Source organism: Suricata suricatta, chromosome 3 (assembly GCF_006229205.1).
Source record: "Suricata suricatta isolate VVHF042 chromosome 3, meerkat_22Aug2017_6uvM2_HiC, whole genome shotgun sequence".
NCBI lineage: Eukaryota > Metazoa > Chordata > Mammalia > Carnivora > Herpestidae > Suricata > Suricata suricatta.
In genome coordinates this window covers 104,086,974-104,105,145 of record NC_043702.1, presented here as the reverse complement: position 1 = coordinate 104,105,145, position 18,172 = coordinate 104,086,974, and the positions used below count along the sequence as shown (strand labels likewise).

The following is an 18,172-nucleotide window of genomic DNA, read 5'->3' as shown; positions in this document are numbered from 1 at the left end:
TGTATTTGTCATTCCATTATTTCTTTCAAACTGAGATATTTCAACTTTTGTAATTAAAAAAAGTTATTATTCAAATAATTCTTCTTTTATTTACCTTTACATATATCTATTTATTTTCACTCCTGTGTTTGAAATGTTCATCTCTTCTTGTATCTCTTTTATTTCTTTTTAAAAATTTTTTAATGTTTTTTATTTTATTTTTGAGAGACACAGAGAGACAACATGAGCAGGGGAGGGTCAGAGAAAGAGGGAGACACAGAATCCACAATAGGTTCCAGGTTCTGAGCTGTCAGCACAGAGCCCGACATGGAGCTTGAACCCACTGCCATGAGATCATGACCTGAGCCAAAGCCGGATGCTTAACTGACTCAGCCACCCAGGCACCCCTATTTCTTAGCTTGAAAAAGAATGTCTATACATTCTACTCTCATGTTTTCTTAAATTATTTGATCTGGTCTCATGTTCATTAATTTATTCTCTAGCTCTATCTATTTTACTATTTGATTCCACATAGTGGCCTCTTATAACTTGTATATAATGTGTGTGTGTGTGCGTGTGTGTGTGCGTGTGTGTGTTTATACAAGAAATAAAACCTTGGATTGCTAGTAACTTGTTCTCTGAGTGCTTTGCAAGATGAGAAAGCATTCCTAGTAAATTTTAACTTGATAAATGAGCAATGTGTTCAAAGACAAGTAGTGTCAACATCACATGATCACAACTGAGCCAATGGTTTTTGAAAATCTCTTTGATATACAAGTGCTTTGGATGACAAGCATGTTTCCAGAACGAATTATGCTCACAAACCAAGGCCTTATATTAATTACCTCAGTTTTTCTTCTTGGTTCCTCCATATATCTGTGTGTTCCTGTTTCGTATTGCCAATATTCTACATGGATTAGGTTTAATTAAATTGTATATTCATGGCATGGATTCTATTAGGTTTTATAACAGTTGTTTGGTTTCTTACCTTCATTTATAAATAGATGCCTTTCCATGTGAATTCTTATCCACTCTGACTATCAGCTATATCGCCTGGCAATATGAACTAAGGGGTGTGTCCGATTTCCAAGAGCTCCCATTAAAACAGACTGGGCACATGGAATTCACTCTTTGCTTAACAGAACCCTGGCATCCTCTTTGCTGCCTCACTAGTTAGTAGTCTTTGTGAGTCCCCTAGCCGTGGGCTTATGGACAGGGAAGAAAGGAGGACTTATCCAGGGCTCCTCGTTGCAGTGGAGAAGCTTCCTTTGTCAGGCGGAGCCGGTCCTGTGGCTTCTCTACCTGTTAGCAGTACCTAGGCAGGTGATGTTCCTCCTGGTGCAACGAGCAAACAGAAGACTCCTAAATGAAGGCTTCTCCCAATGCATGTCGCTCCTCCCAGACTACGTTTTTTCTTCATACCACTGGTTTCTCATAGTACATATGCTACCCTGGATCTTTACCCTTCCCTCCCCTGTGCTCAGCTGGGGACAGGTGGGCAGGGGCGGCTCTCACAGAGGAGAGTCCTTTCCCCATTTTGCTCCCTCAAGCCTCATATAATCTCTCCTAAATATATGGTTGATTCTCTGTTTTGTTTTTTTTTATTCCTCCCATGGTTTAAATAGTCATACTAGGAGTTTATCTATGGATTGGTCATTTCAAAGAAAGTTAAGAACTGTTTATTTAATCTTTGAAACATTTTTTTTTCCAATTTTACTAACTTACTTAATTTCTTATATTTCTTAAATTCTCCTTATAATTTGTTTTGAATTATTTCTGGTTTTATGTAAGTTTGTTATTAGGTTTTAATGTTACTAATAAAAACATTTATGATGAGAAATTTTCCTCAGAAAATATCCAGGCTCCATCCTAAACATTTTTTTTTGTAAAATGGTCTAATTTTGTTACTTTCCAAGTAGTTGTCACCCTTGAATTGTTTTTAAGGAAAATCTTTCTTAACTTTCAAATGGTCTCACTGTTTGTTTCTCAGATTTGGTTTGCCAGTTTTTTTCATGTTTATATCTGGTTTTATTTTGTTATTATTAAGGCTATATCCTATAAACATTCCTTAGAATATTTGTTGTGGTTATCTTTGATCTATTGAATTCTTAAGATTTACTTAAACATTTATTAATGCCATTTTTATTTTTAAAATAAAAATCTACTTTTTTAAGTTTATTTACTTATTTTGAGAGAGAAAGAGCAAGCAGAGGAAGGGCAGGGAAAGAGGAAGAGAGAGAGAATCCAAAGTAGGCTCTGCAGAATCAGCCCAGAGCCCAAAGTGGGGCTTGATCTCATGAACCATGAGATCACGACCTGAGCCAAAATCAAGAATTGGTTGCTAAACCAACAGAGCCACCCAGATGCCCCTCAAAGTTTCCTTTCATTCATGTAGCGAGACTCCTGTTATTTGATGTATTAAGATTTCCGATTGTTATAACTTTTCATTAATTGTTTTCTATCTTTGTATTTTATTACTTTTCCAGTGGAATATTTTAAGCTATAGTTTTAATATTAGTATTGAGTTCACACTGGCTTTATTTATCATCTACTTTTATCTTTTATTTATCATTTTTAATAACTACATATACTTAAATCATTTTTAAGCCAGTGTGACTATCTTCAATGGAGAGCTTCAGTCCTTTAATATTTGATATTAACTGAAATATTTTATTGTGTCCCCTCTCTTGTTTTATAGTAGATATTTATTATTCATTTGAAATGGCATCTTTCTTTTTTATTTTCCTACTTTGCTTCTTATGGTCAATTTCTTCTCTTTCTTCAATTCCTTCTCTTCACATACCAACCATCTCCCTAACCCTCCCACGGCCACATGCATACACAACTCCCGCCCTCTGATTTTAAATCCTACAATGCTTGCAAAATTGGGTAGTGGTTAACTTTTGGGGTCAAATAATCATGGTAATATAATTGTATGTCTATGTGTATACTTCATTTATATACTATGTTTATATTTTATGTGCTCAATTTCTACTTTTGTCTGAGATGAAATATTTGTGAAACATAAACTTACTCACTAACTTTGCCACCCTTTAACTTTATGTGTTTCATTTGAGTAACCTAAAATATTATATTCAGCATTTATTAGTATTTTTTACAATATGTCTCTACATTATTAACTCATACTTGGCATTTATATTACATATTTCTAAATAGGTTTTATCATCTCTTTAGTCTTAGCATAATTAATGCCCTACTATTTTTTCTTCTGTTATTCGTTTTCTTTTATCTTGACCTCTTTGGTCTGTGTGGACTAAATTGGAAGAGAAAGACAAGCGTAAATTGAATGGTTTATTTGTTTTTTAGAAAAGAACATGAGGTTTATTCTTGAGGTCCTACAGATCTAAAGCTTGGCAATGTTTCCCTAGAAGGGTTCATTTATTCATCCAATGCAACTTTTTTTGAGTATCCATCTCTCTGTGCAAGGCATTGGTTTAGGATTTGAGACTGCAGTTGAACAAAAAATGGGTGAAACTATCTGTTCTCCTAGCATTCATACTTTGTCTTATGAGAGAAATTAAATAAATAATTTAAGAGTTAGGAGAGCAGGTGCCTATGAGAACACTATAGAAAAATAAAGCAGCAAGGGAGCTCAGGGAAGGTTGGAGTGCAGTTACTTAAATATGGTGACTAGAGACATTGCTGCTGAGACATCTACCTTTGAGCAAGTAGATGGAGACAGTCACCAGCATTGGTGAGTGGAGTGTTCCAAAGGAGAAGAAGAGCAAGCATGAACATCCACATGGAGAGTTTCAGGCATGCCAAGTGACACCAAGGAGGCCAGTGGGCTGGAGCATAGAAGCGTGTGGGAGACTAAAAGGCAATGTTGGTGGAGTGGTGGTAGGAACTGGGGACACGTTATGTGAAATAATAGAGACCATATAAGCCCCTTGGTTTTTATTTTGCATAAAAGGTGATTAGGTGGCTTTGAGTAGAAGAATGACAGGAGCTAACATATTTTATAGGATCTCTCTTGCTACCAAACAAAGAACAGAGAAAACAAATATAATTAACTAGAGAACTAAGAGGATTTTGCAATCATCTGGATCAGAAATAATGGTAATTTGATCATGATAATAATAGAGGAGATGGTAAAAAAAAACAAAAACCCTGAATTTATATTGAATATAGAGAGGATAGAATTCTAGTTCATTGACTCTAAAGTGTGAGAGAAAGAGAAAGAATCAGAAACAGAAATGGGGTTGTTATTAACTGTGTTAACAGTGTAGGTATAGGAGTTATAGGAGAAAAGATTATTTGTTCAGCACTGACATATTCTGTTTGCAGGGCTTATCGGATATTCAAGTAGGAGACTGTTAAATACACAAATAGATGTAGAAACCTGGAACTCAGGGTAGAATTTAGATTGGGGGGACCTAGCATCAGGGGTTTGTGACTTTTTCCTTAGGAATCTGTAAATGCTGACATTCTCTTCTCACTAATAGTGTTGCAATTAATATCTCATGAATCATATAATAGGAAAAATAAAAGTACTGCATTCAATGCACATGAGAAACAGAGAGTTACTAAATGATCTTTAATAACAGGCATTTATCTTACCATTATATATCCTCTTAAGGAAAAAACCTTGCAGTTGCATATCACTTTCTTAAATTACATTACAAAGTTCAGGTCTCCAAATCTCCCTGAGGTTGAGCATAGAGTGTCTTCTGAATCACAATCAGCTGTAGATAGTTATTCACAGGGCAAAGGTAGTATATGGCCTTTTCAAATACAGAAAAAGGATTTTGATCTCTTTTAAAATCTTAGAAAGGACAAGCTTATAGTTGAGGCATATTGCAGAGTCTTTGTATATTTCTTAAATATTTGATTAAATTCTTGGGTTTTTCTTCTTAATAAAATGACATATTGCTAGACGGTAACTTCCCTTGAAAGTTACCTGAAAAACCTTTTCCAGGTATATATCTGGTCCTGGACTATAGGGTTTTTTTAAGTCTATCTTTCCTCCGTTCAAAGAGTCTATGCTCATGCCTTAGGTGTGTGACTAGATTTGCATATGTTCAAGCAATATCCTCATCACCATCACTGTCTCCATTCATTGGGTTTCAGCATCTGTACATCCTTTTCCAAGTCTCAAACTCAACTTTCTGCCATGTCAGTTCCACCCTTACTATTTTTCAGGTAGTTGTAAATTTTTCACGGGAATTATTTTCCTTTTTTAAATGTCAGTTGATTTCAGATTCATCTCAATTTGCTCTCCTGTCTCATTAATCCTCCAGGCCACTCTTCTTTGATGTCCATGTAAAGCAGTTCCTGTGTAAAATTTCACTCTGATTTATGGAGTTAGTCTCCAAGAGTTTTCCATATGTCTCTTGTATGCTAAGTTTATTATTTTTGCTTTTGCACTGTACAATTTCTTCATGAGATCCATACTTTAGTTTTGATTATTCAAATTTTTACTGCCCAGACCTAAAAAACTACCATTTGTCTCAAAGTATTGTTTGGTTTCTTTTTGGATCCCCCTTTCTATGTTCCTGGGCACTTAGACTTCTCCATTTTGAATATAATGTGACATCCTGAATTATTTGGGATTATATTATTAAACTTGTTAATTTAGAAGAAGGAGAATGACATGCGTTTGTGGGCTGGTCCACAAGGGAACTTTTCCCATGGTTTTCTCTTGTTTACTGGGAGGGTCACTTGTCAACCAGTTTTCTGTTGGGCAAAAATGGAAGAATGGCCTTGCACTATCATCAGTTGACAGAGGGGAAAATGACTCTAAGCAAGGAACAATTTTCGTGTCTCTCATGTTCTTCCCTCACTTCTTGATTTTGGTCCACCAAAGACTAGAAAATGTTTCTCTTTAGAGTCAATATATTTCATCCCCATGTTAAGAATCCTAGTCAGAAAACACAATGCCACTTGGTCAAAGATCTAGCTATGTTTCAATAATAACAATTTAAATACCTCTAAAATCCATTTTTCTTCTTTAACTGACCCTCAAAACTAAAGGCAATAAGTGGCATTTTTAATTTTCTACATTTGATTTTTTATAATAGTGAATGACCTTGTCTTGATATTTCATAGTTCTTAGGATCTCAGAATTTTTTTTCAACTGAAATAACCCAATTGAAAGACTCTTAAACTCTTTCAAATTGGATATATTTTTGCCACATTTAAAAAAACATTCTTTGACTTTTGAAAATGTGTGTGTGTATAAGTTTTCATTCAATATATTCATTGTTTTTTCAAACACGTCCATATTGTCCACATCCATGGCTGTTGGAATATTTTATTTTCTTCTTTTGAAAAACTTTTAAAATTAAGTATAGTTATCACACAGTGTAATATTAGTTTCAGGTGTAGTTATCACACAGTGTAATATTAGTTTTGGGTGTACAATATAGTGATTCAACACTTCCATACAACACCTGGTGCTCAGCGCTAGTGCCCTTCTCAATCTCCATCACCTGTTCACCCATCCCCCCACCTACCTTCTCTCTGTTAACCTTCAGTTTATGTTCTATAGTTAAGAGTCTGTTTCTTACTTTCTTTTTTTCCTTTGCTCCTTAGTTTTGTTTCTTAAATGCCATCTATTCGTGAAATCATATGAGATTTATCTTTCTCTGACTGACTTATTTTGCTTACCATGATACATTTTAGCTCCATCCATGTTGTTGCAAGTGGCAAGATTTCATTCTTTTTTATAACTGAATAAAATTCCATTGTATATATACCTTATATACCATTGTATATATACATATATACAAGTATACGCATATACATACAAGTGTGTATATATATTTGTGTGTGTGTGTCATTCATATATATATATACATACACACACACACCATATCTTTATCCATTCATCTATCCATGAACATTTGGGCTGCTTCTATAATTTGGCTATTGTAAATAATGCTGCTATAAACATAGGGGTGAATGTATCCCTTTGAATTATTGTTTCCATATTTTGGGGGAAAATACCCAGTAGTGTGATTACTGGACTGAATGATAGTTCTACTTTTAACTTTTTGCAGGACCTCCATACTGTTTTCCAGGGTAGCTGCACCAGTTTGCATTCCCATCTACAGTGCAACAAAGTTCCTTTTTCTCCACACACTCACCAACACTTGTCATTTCCTGTGTTTTTGATTTTAGCCATTCTGACAGGTGTGAGGTGACATCTCACTGTAGTTTTGATTTTCATTTTTCTGATGATAAGTGGTTATAAACATCTTACTATGTATCTGTTGGTGACATATGTCTTCTTTAGAAAAATTCCTGTTCACATCATCTGCCCATTTTTAATGTGATTATTTGTTTTCTGGGTGTTGAGTTGTATAAATTATTTTTTTATTTTTTTTAAACTTTTTTTTTAATGTTTTATTTATTTTTGATACAGAGAGAGACAGAGCATGAGAGGGGGAGGGGCAGAGAGAGAAGGAGACACAGAATCTGAAGCAGGCTCCAGGCTCTGAGCTGGCTGTCAGCACAGAGCCTGACACGGGGCTCGAACCCACGAACGTGAGATCTGACCTGAGCCGAAGCCGGAGGCTTAACCGACTGAGCCACCCAGGCGCCCCGAGTTGTATCAATTATTGATATATTTAATATACTAACCCTTTATCAGATATGTCATTTACAAATATCTTCTCCCATTCTGCAGTTCCCTTTTATTTTGTTGAGGATTTTCTTTACTGTGCAGAAGCATTTTATTCTGATGTAGTCCCAGTACCTTATTTGGGCTATTATTTTTTCCAATTGAGTTTATTATTTGATTTAGTCAGTGGAGTGAAAATAAAAAGAATATTAGCCTAGAAGCTGTCTCAATACCATTTTTGAGCAGATATTTTAAGAGCCACACAAAATTTTTTTCTCACTTCTATAAATGCCAGTTTTTTCTCTAGATTCTTCCCTCTGTTGTCTCCAGGTATGGATCTGGATTGCAGAGTAAAAATGATGTGGAACAGAGCTACACAAAACTACATCCAATATTTAATGAAAATGAAAACTTAAATATTTGTGTGGTAAGCTACTGAATTTGGGAGTTGTTTGTTACTGCAGCCTAATCTGACTGATACAATATCAATGTTTATGGGATTTTTCCTCTACGTTTGTTTTATTTTGGTTACACAGGTTTTAGGGAGAAGTTTAGGGAGATGCTTTTATGCTATCATTTTATCCCCATTAATGTGTTTTTAAGTTTCATTAAATTGAGTTATTGAATTAAGTTGAATTGAAATATATAACTAAATTTAGCATATCTTGGGAATGTATATACAAAATGCCATAAGATAAATAGATTGAATTAATTTTGATTTCTCTTTGTATCTAATTTCATTTGAATTTTGTCTATCACATTTATGGTCACTGTTCCAATTCAATCTTTCTTAAAATTTTTTAATGTTTATTTATTTTTGAGACAGAGAAAGAGTGTGAGCAAGGTGGGGGGTGGGGCAGAGAGAGAGGAAGGCACAAAATTCGAAACAGACTGCAAGGTCTGAGCTGTCAGCACAGAACCTGACGCAGGGCTTGAGCCCACCAACCATGAGATCATGACCTGAGCTGCAGTCAGGTGTTTAACCAGCTGAGTCACTCAGGCGCCTACTAATTCAATCTTCTTCTAACTTTAAATAAAGTCTTTTCCCCCTTCCACAGTGATGAGTTTCTTCTATATTAGTGTTTCAGAGATAAGGCTTATGGGCATAATTAAAGAACCTTGTATAAATTATTCAACCTTTATAATAAATTACATATCTAAAATAGATCACAGCCACAAGGTTTGTATATCATCAGAGAAATGATGGGCATTGGGTCAAAGTGTCAAGGCAACCTGGAATGAACTTAATAAGTCTGAGAGGGCATGATTAGGAAACTAGTCATTTGAGAGCAAAAACATGCGATAGTCTGCCTTTGAGGATCTTGGACTCCATTCTTACTATAGATAATACACCTCAGACATTAAATTTTGGAAAGAAATGCGAGTTTGAATAATGCCAGTCTCTTTCAACCGCCACTGAAAAAAAATATATACTTTGTAATGGGGAAAGTCTTTTTAATATGAAAAAGATCATATATATCAGAAGGATAGTCTGCAAAGACAATTTCCAGTTTTAGGAGATGTTCAACCACTCTGGACTTGCACATTTTAGATAAAGAAGACTAAGTTCTCAGTTAGCAATATCTGTACTACTCAATTTTGAAATAAATTATATGTAGCTTTAAAAAAGCTAATGCCTTCAGACATTTCTATCCATCATCTTTCTGGATTGTCTTCATCTTCCTACATCACAGACAGATATCCTTCACATTTTAAGATTTAACTTAATCTAAATCAGGCAAATCTCTTCTGTGCAACTATTGTACCCTCATCAAGCCTTTGGCTCCTCCTAGCAGTTGTCCCATTTTATTATCATTAGAATATAGACTTCTTAGAAACTCTTAGTGGGTGTTGAGTATATATCTACAGAGTGAATGAAAGTCAAAATGAATGGAAAGATGAATACATTAGGTGGTTTGACATAAGTTAACAAATAAATGTGGTAGGGTTACACTGAATTGTTTTATATCTTTAAAAGATCAATGAGATATCATTACAAAATAATTTAAAAAAATAAGCCAAATGCTGGGGAGTATGCAGAACAACTAGAATTCTCAGACTCTGCTGGTATGAACACCAAATGGTATGTACAGACAACGTTGGAAAGCTCTTTGACAGTTTATTACAAAATTAAACATGAGTATGAAACTCAACAATTCCACTCCTAAGAATTTACCCCATGTCTCCACAAAGACCTATATGCAAAATTTGTAGAAACTTTATTCAAAGACGCTCCAAAATGAAAACAACTCACATGCTCATCAACTGGTGGATGGAATTATGATATATGCATACAATTAATATTCTCAGCCAAAAATAAGTGAACTAGATATGTGCACCGATATGGGTATTGATATTGAGTAAACAAACAGACTTAGAGCATATGACCTGCTTTCATTCTTATGACATTTTGGAAAGGCAGAACAATAGAGAGAGACCAAGATGAGATTGCCAGAAAATTCTTCTCTCATGGAAAGAAGGGAATAAATCAAATGGGACATGAGGCAATTTCCTTAGTGAGATGGAGCTGTTTTATATTTTGACTGAGGCAGTGGTTAAATGATTGTATAAATTTGTTTTGCTCTCCTGCTTAAATGAAATAAAATGCCTTCTACATTCATTATTTATGTTACATCCTTACAAAGCTAGAATTGGCTAATATAAATTATGAAATTTCTAGAAAATTTACATTTTGAGTGTCGACCTTGGGCCAGCATTACACTGGGTTCTTTACAACCCTTTCAATTGCTTAAGCAACACCACAAATTATCATCATTCCCTCTCTACAGATAACATATCCAAAGATGAAAAAGCCTAAGTACATTGTAACAGGTAAGCATTGGGGGTGAGGTTTCTAATCAGATCTTTCTGGCTCTGTAGTCCATGTGCTAACACACGGGTCTATGACTGACAGCAAAGCTGCCATTCTGAGCACTCTTTGTCACATATAAGGAGAATTGTGTTAGTTGCCTGTCAAAACCTTTTCCATTTACTTCCTCTCCCTATTGAGTAATATCTGCACTCCGCTTTATGGCCTCCGATGTTGCACATACACAGAACCCTGCTAACCTCCCCATGTGCTCCATTCCATTTTCCTGGTGATCTCCCAGCCCCCATACTGGCAATTCTGTGTGTGGTTCCTTGTTCTGGCAAATCTCTGCATCCTATTCTTCCTGTAAAGGATTGTTTTCACTTTAAGATCTTATCAGAAATATGCTTCCTTATCATTTTATATGATGTGTTTATTATCATTTCCTCCCAACAAACAAACCTGGTACATTGCCTAGGACATAATTAATACTCAATGAATGTGTTGAACAAATGAATGAAAACGTTAACAAAATCAGGTAGGGGCAGAGAGAAAAGTGTTATAGTCTAGTTCAAAAGGAAAGACAATTCAAAATGAGAACTTTTGGATTTTGATGCTGAAATCTGAGGTCTGCATATATTAATGAAAATCAATAAATAGCAATAAGCTTGCTAGAAAGACAGAAGCCAGGATTAAATCAATTAAGAATGTTGTCTCTATGTAAATTAGAAACATCAACTAAATTAAACTGCCGAAAATGGAAGATTAAAAGAATATTAATGAGCTGATAGAAACTTGATAAGACTTCCAAAATGTTGTTGTTGTTGTTGTTTTTACTTCAGTAAGAACCAAATGTAGGGAAAAGGCATTCTGAGAGTGTTTCATGCCTTCTTCATGTCTTACAGACACACTTCGCTGAAGGGCACTGCCTGAGACCTTCGTCATCCAAGATAAAATAAACGACAGGCTGAGTCCTTTCATAACCCACCCCCCCCAATCAGGGATTAAGCAGAATTCTTTCAAAGATTAATGCATGCTCCTGCACAAATGTTTCATGCTGATTTTCGTTCTGGGAAATGTATTTTGCTGTGATAGCTGGGCTGAAAGACAGTGCCCTTGGTGTCACCCCACAGCAAGTGTGAGGGGTCTGCAGAACCCTCTGTTCCTCAGGTGGGACCCCACCTCCCCACCTCCCAGCTCTAGAAACATTCCTTGGCAGGAGGTAAAATCAGAGCTGATCTTCCACACACAGCAGCCCTCCCCCCCCACCCCCCACTACACACACACCGTTTCAAGACTGATGTTCTCATGTCAACATCTCCATTACATCAGACACACAACAAAACCATGTGCGTCCACCATGTGCATAGGGATGTGCACTTCCTCACTGCGTCCAGTCTTCCTCTCTCCCAGTTCCCCTAAATTCTCCACCTGTGCTGCTCAGTCTATCAGTCATACCCCTCCTTTCTTCAGCCTCTTCTTCTCTGAGTACTTCCTTCACTGTCTTGCTCTAACAGAAGTCTAACAGACTCTAAGGATATTGCTTCCATTTAAAGAGGAGGCTCTCCATGGCCTCTGGGACATCTCATTTTCTGCTAGCCCTGAAAGTAGGGTACTCCCTGCCAGCACTTCTGAATACTCCACTGCTTCTACACCCTCGTAAGATTCCTCATTCTTGTATTCATCTAGAAAAGCATTATGCACCTTCATGAGGGCAGCTGGTGGTATCTGGGGGAAAATGAGCCAAATAAATGCTGACTGCTCTCACTGAATTGTTTAATGGGGAAATCTCAAGTGGGATCTCAGCATTGTCCAGCAGTGTGTCTAGTATGTAGTCTAGTATGTAGTTCTTCTCATTATCACTGTCCCAGTTTCTGAAACGGCTCATTTCCATACCCCTAGCTCTTTAGACTTCCACCACACATCACCCTTTCTAGTTTCCAGTTCCTGATCTTGTTTCATGTTTCACTGAAAAAAATCAAGCCATTCAGGAAGTAACTTCTTGGTCCCCTCACAGCCAAATCTCTATCCTGACTCATACCTACATGCTCTTTCTTTCTTCCCATTCAAAGGGACATATTGTCCCCATGACCACTGCTCCATTTCTCTGAGCACATCATAATGGAAACATTATCTTAGAAAAAATAATCGATGTTTATCACCTCCATATGGTTACCTCCCATTCTCTCATGGACCTTTATTTCTACCACTACTACCTGAGCGCAGATGTTCTGCTTCCCAAATGGATTCAACAATGACAAATCTAATGGTAAATTCTAAATATTCATCCCACTCCTCTTGGAGACAATATTTGACCCAGTTGATGACACTTTCTTCAAACAATTCCTTTACTCACACTCACAGGTTCCAGACTTCCACTTCTTCTCTCTTCTCTGCTTTATATCCGATGTTCTCTCCTCTCAGCCTGCAACTTGCTTTAACTTTCTAGAAGATACAAATGGCTCCATGAAATGAAAGGCAAGCTGATGGCCCCCAAATTTGTGTTTTTATCCATAATGCCTTCCCTGAACTCAGATCCATATAAATAACTATCTACCTGACATTCCACTAGAATGTTAAAATGTTCCTTCAATTGTCCTGGCCTTACCAAATCTTTTATTTTTATTCCCAAACATGATTTTTCCCTTACTGTTCCCTCACTCACTACATGGCAGCAATATTTACCCAGATGTTCAGGCATCAAAGCTAACCTCTCTCTTTCTTTTACCAACAGTGTATATTACTCATGTATTCCTCCAAATTGCCCACATGTAGTGGATTAAATTCAAAGTCATATTATTGTACCATTTCTGTGAGTTAGGAGTCATGGCATGACTTAGTTGGGGATCTCTGGCTCAGTCTCTCTTGACACTACAGGAGCTGTTGTTGAAGGCTGCAGTCAGCCCCAGACTCCACCGGGTTGGAGTGGTTCACTTCCAGACTCACCTGTATAGTTTTTTTTTTTTTTTCAGAATTCCATGTCTTTTTTTTATAGCTTATTGTCAAACTGGTTTCCATATAACACCCAGTGCTCATCCCAACAAGTATCATCTTCCAAGATTATCACCCTTTCCCCCTCTTGCCAACCCCCATTAACCCTGTTTGTTCTCAGTATTTAAGAGTCTCTTATGGTTTGCCTCCCACCCTTAACTATTTTTCTCCTTTCCATCCCGCCATGGTCCTCTGTTAAGTTTCTCCTGTTCCACATATGGGCAAAAACATATGGTATCTGTCCTTCTCTGCCTGACTTATTTCACTTAGCATAACACACTCAAGTTCCATCCACGTTGTTACAAATAGCCAGATTTCATTTTTTCTCATTGCCGTGTAGTATTCCATTGTATACATAAACCACATCTTCTTGAGCCATTCATCAGTGATGGACATTTAGGCTCCTTCCATGATTTGGCTATTGTTGACAGTGCTGCTATGAACATAGGGGTACATGTGCCCTTATGCATCAGCACTTCTGTATCCTTTGGGTAGATCCCCAGCAGTGCTATTGCTGGGTCATAGGGGAGTTCTACTGATAGTTTTTTAAGGAGCCTCCACACTGCTTTCCAGAGTGGCTGCACCAGTTTACATTCCCACCAACAGTGCAGGAGGATGCTCATTTCTCCACATCCTCGCCAGCATCTATAGTCTCTCGATTTTTTCATGTTAGTCACTCTGACCCATGTGCGGTGGTATCTTAGTGTGGTTTTGATTTGTCTTTCCCTGATAATGAGTGACATTAAGCATCGTTTCATGTGTCTGTTGACCATCTGGATGTCCTCTTTGGAGAAGTTTCTGTTCATGTCTTCTCATTTCTTTACTGGATTATTTGTTTTTCAGGTGTGGAGTTTGGTGAGTTCCTTATAGATTTTGGATACTAGCCCTTTATCTGAAATGTCATTTGCAACTATCTTTTCCTATTCCTTTGGTTGCCTACTAGTTTTGTTTATTGTTTCCTTTGCATTGCAGAAGCTTTGTATCTTCAATTTTTCTCTTGATTCCCTTACCTTTGGAGGTGTGTCGAGTAAGAAATTGCTGGTGCTGAGATCAAGGAGGTTGTTTCCGGCTTGCTCCTCTAGGGTTTTGATGGTTTTCTTTCTCACATTCAGGTCCTTCATCCATTTTGGGTTTAACTTTGTGCATGGTATAAGAAAGTGGTTTAGTTTCATTCTTTTGCATGTTTCTGTTGAGTTCTCTGAGCACCATCTGTTAAAGAGGCTGTCTTTTTTTCCATTGGATACTCTTTCCTGCTTTTTCAAAGATTAATTGGTTATACATTTGTGGGTCCAATTCTGGGTTCTCTACTGTATTCCATTGGTCTGTGTGCCTGTTTTTGTGGCAATACCATATTGCCTTGATGACTACAGCTTTGTAGTAGACTCTAGCATCTGGGATTGTGATGCCTCCTATTTTGGTTTTCTTCTTCAATATTCCTTCAATATCCGGAGTCTTTTGTGGTTCCATATAAATTTTAGGATTGCTTGTCCTAGCTTTGAGTAGAATGATGGTATAATTTTGATTGGGATTGCATTGAATGTGTAGATTTCTTTGGGTAGTATTAACATTTTAACAATATTTATTCTTCTGATCCATGAGCATGGAATGTTTTTCCATTTTTTTGTGTCTTCTTCAATTTCCTCATAAGTTTTCTATACTTTTTATCATACAGATCTTTTACATCTTTGGGTAGGTTTATTTCTAGGTATTTTATGGGTTTTTTTTTTTTTTGCAATTGTGAATGGAATCAGTTTCTTGATTACTTTTTCTGTTGCTTCATTATTGGTGTATAAAAATGCAAATGATTTCTGTATGTTGATTTTGTACCCTGTGACTTTGCTGAATTCATGGATCAATTCTAGTAGACTTCTGGTGTATCAGACTTCTGTTTCTTATGGGTTATTAGACTAGGGGCCTCAGATCCTTCTTCATCATTTGAGCTTCTCAATAGGACCCTTTACAATGTAGCTGCTTGCTGTCCCCAATATGAGTGAACCAAGAGATGGAGGGCAGAATGAGTATGTCAAGAGAGTCAGTGAGAAAACAAGAGTGTACACACAAGATGAAATTCAGTCTTGTGGGCATTTAATCTTTAAGTTAAAATCAATCCCTTTTGCTGCATTTTGTTCATCCTCAGGTGGAGGAGATTGTTACATCACCACATGAATATCATTGAGGACCATTTTCAAGGCTGCTTTCCACAAGTGGTGTGCTGAGTTGATTGGCATGGACTCAGGACAGTGGACTGGGCACATCACTCTCCAACTCTGTTTAGAGAAATCAAATTCATAGCTTGCTCCCAACCATGTTGGCAGTACACCAGTGAAACACAAATGACTTTCTCATTTTGAGAGAGTTGTTTGTTAAACATTTACCAACATGTCCCTAATTAATAATCACATCCAGGGAGGGGTACCTGGGTGGCTTAGTCAGTTGAGCATCTGACTTCTGTTTAGATCTCATGATCTCATGGTCAGTGAGTTTGAGCTCCATGTTGGGCTCCATGCTGACAGCTCAGAGTCTGGAGCCTGCTTCAGATTCTGTGTCTCCCTCTCTCTCTGCCCTTCTCTCCCCTCTCTCTCAAAAATAAATAAAAATTAAGAAAGAAGAAAAAAGTAAAAAAAAAATTTTAAGAAAGAAAATTGATCTAGGGGCACCTGGGTGGTTCAGTTGGCTGAGTCCATTTTCAGTTGAGATCATGATCTCATGGTCTGTGAGTTCAAGCCCCACATCAGGCTTTGTGCTGACAGCTCAGAGTTAGGAGCCAGCTTCAGATTCTGTGTCTCCCCTGCTCACATTCTATCTCTCTCTCTCAAGAAAAAAAAACAAACATTAAAAAAAGTAAAAAAACCCACATCCAGCACCATCAGCATATGCTGTAAGGACCACCTTCCAACATACTTTGAACTGTCCATTTCCCATCACTTAGCATTTTTACAAAACAGTCATCTCTCACCAAGCCTAAGGGTAATAACTTCCTAACTAATCACATTTCCCTTGGCTTCTCATATACACAGGTTTCTTTTTTGCGACAGCCAGAGAGACCTGTGAGTCAGATCATGTTTGGCCCTTGTTCAACACATACCAATAGTTCCCAACCCACTTAAAACAGAATTCCAAAGCATCTATGCAAGGCCATGTATAATGTACCCTTGGTGATATCTCATTTTGTTCTCCTTTCAGCTGCACTGCCCTCTCCAGTGTCTTCAACAGACCGAACAAGTTAACACCTCAAGGCCTTTGAATGTGTGTAGAATGGCTTCATCCTAGTATCTCTTATACATGTAGAGGTCACCTGTGACTCTGCTCATATGTCATCTTGTCACTGACTACCACATCTAAAACTGTACTCTAACTTTTTGCTAATCTATCAATATTTTAAGTTGCCTAACATGACATTATATAAATATATAATAAAATATATTTGCTTGTTTGTTTATTGTCTTTCTTCCTTATTAAAGAGCAAAGGCAGGGACTTTGTTCACTACCGTGCCTGGCATATTAAGGGTTCCATAATGATGTGTTGAAGGAATGAATTGATTATAGTTGTTTCATATGCTCTTCACAATATCTTTAGTTTTTTTTATGTTTATATATTTTGAAGGAGAGAGAGACAAAGCATGAGCAGGGGAGGAACAGAGGCACAGGGAGACACAGAAGTCAAATTGGGCTCCAGACTATGATTTGTCAGCACCCAATGCAGGGCTTGAACTCACAAACCTTGAGATCATGACCTGAGCCGAACTTGGATACTTAACTGACTGAGCCACCCAGGGGCCCCATCTTCACAATATCTTTATAAAACAGTTGTTATTAACAACTGCTTACTGACAGAGAAGCTCAAAGAACTCCAAGACTAGTTGTATGATGAATTAAATCCAGGTCATTGGGGCCCCAATGTCCAAAATCATTGTGTTTAACTCATAATTTACTTCTAGGAAGTCATCCATGATTTCTGATAGTAGAAAAGTATTTCACAAAGAGCTTGGGTTGCACAGAGGAACAGGAGACATGCAAAAATCTACAAATAAATTGACTTATTTGTCTCCACTAGTTCAGAGTTCCTCCAGGGTAGAGATGGAATATCATTCACCATTTTATTCCCGATATTTAGGATAATATTGGCAATGGTAAGGGTTCAATGTATGATTGTTGAATGATTCCATTAATTCATTCATGTTAAATACAGGAACAAATGAATGGATGAACACAAAACTGCCTCCCTAGCAGGAAATCTAGTAGATGATGAGGAAAACACTAAAGATTCTTGATCATGGAAGTGGCATAAAGATATAACTGGAAAAATTTATCACATTTAAGACAATGAACAAAAAATTACAGGATCTAAAATTTCAAAGATATGATATTATGTCTCCTTGAAATACAATTTTATATAAATGGAACAAAAATCTGGTCTGGTTATAAAATAAAATTTCTTTTTAAAAATAATGAAGTTAGTTTTCTTCCTTTTAATCCTAATTCTCTATGTTTGAAGATCCAACCAGTCATGTTATCAGGAGCAGATGGTTGGATGCAAGGATGGGTGGATAGGGGGATAGATATTTTGAGGAACAGATAATAAAAGAAGTAAAGATGTGGTTTATTACAAGGGCAATTCTCTCACAAAATCGGCATTGAATTGGAATTTTTAGTTGTCTCTTAACTCTGTTTCAGAGGGAAAGATGGCAGAAGGGACTATAGGATTTTAAGAAGGTTCTATAACTAAAGGTAAATTTTAGTCAGCTATTTGGCATGAAGCACAGGCATTCTTACGAATCTGCTGTTATGGGATAGGTAAATTCTTTCAG

General features: G+C 36.9%; 1 long non-coding RNA gene across 1 annotated transcript; it reads left to right on the top strand.

The window, feature by feature from the left end:
* The first annotated feature begins 7,899 nt into the window (after positions 1-7,899).
* On the top strand, positions 7,900-16,755 carry LOC115286567. Its single transcript, XR_003906138.1, has 4 exons — positions 7,900-7,991; positions 10,354-10,396; positions 11,279-11,543; positions 16,548-16,755. It is a non-coding gene; the product is annotated as an uncharacterized LOC115286567 (long non-coding RNA).
* The last annotated feature ends 1,417 nt before the right edge of the window (positions 16,756-18,172 follow it).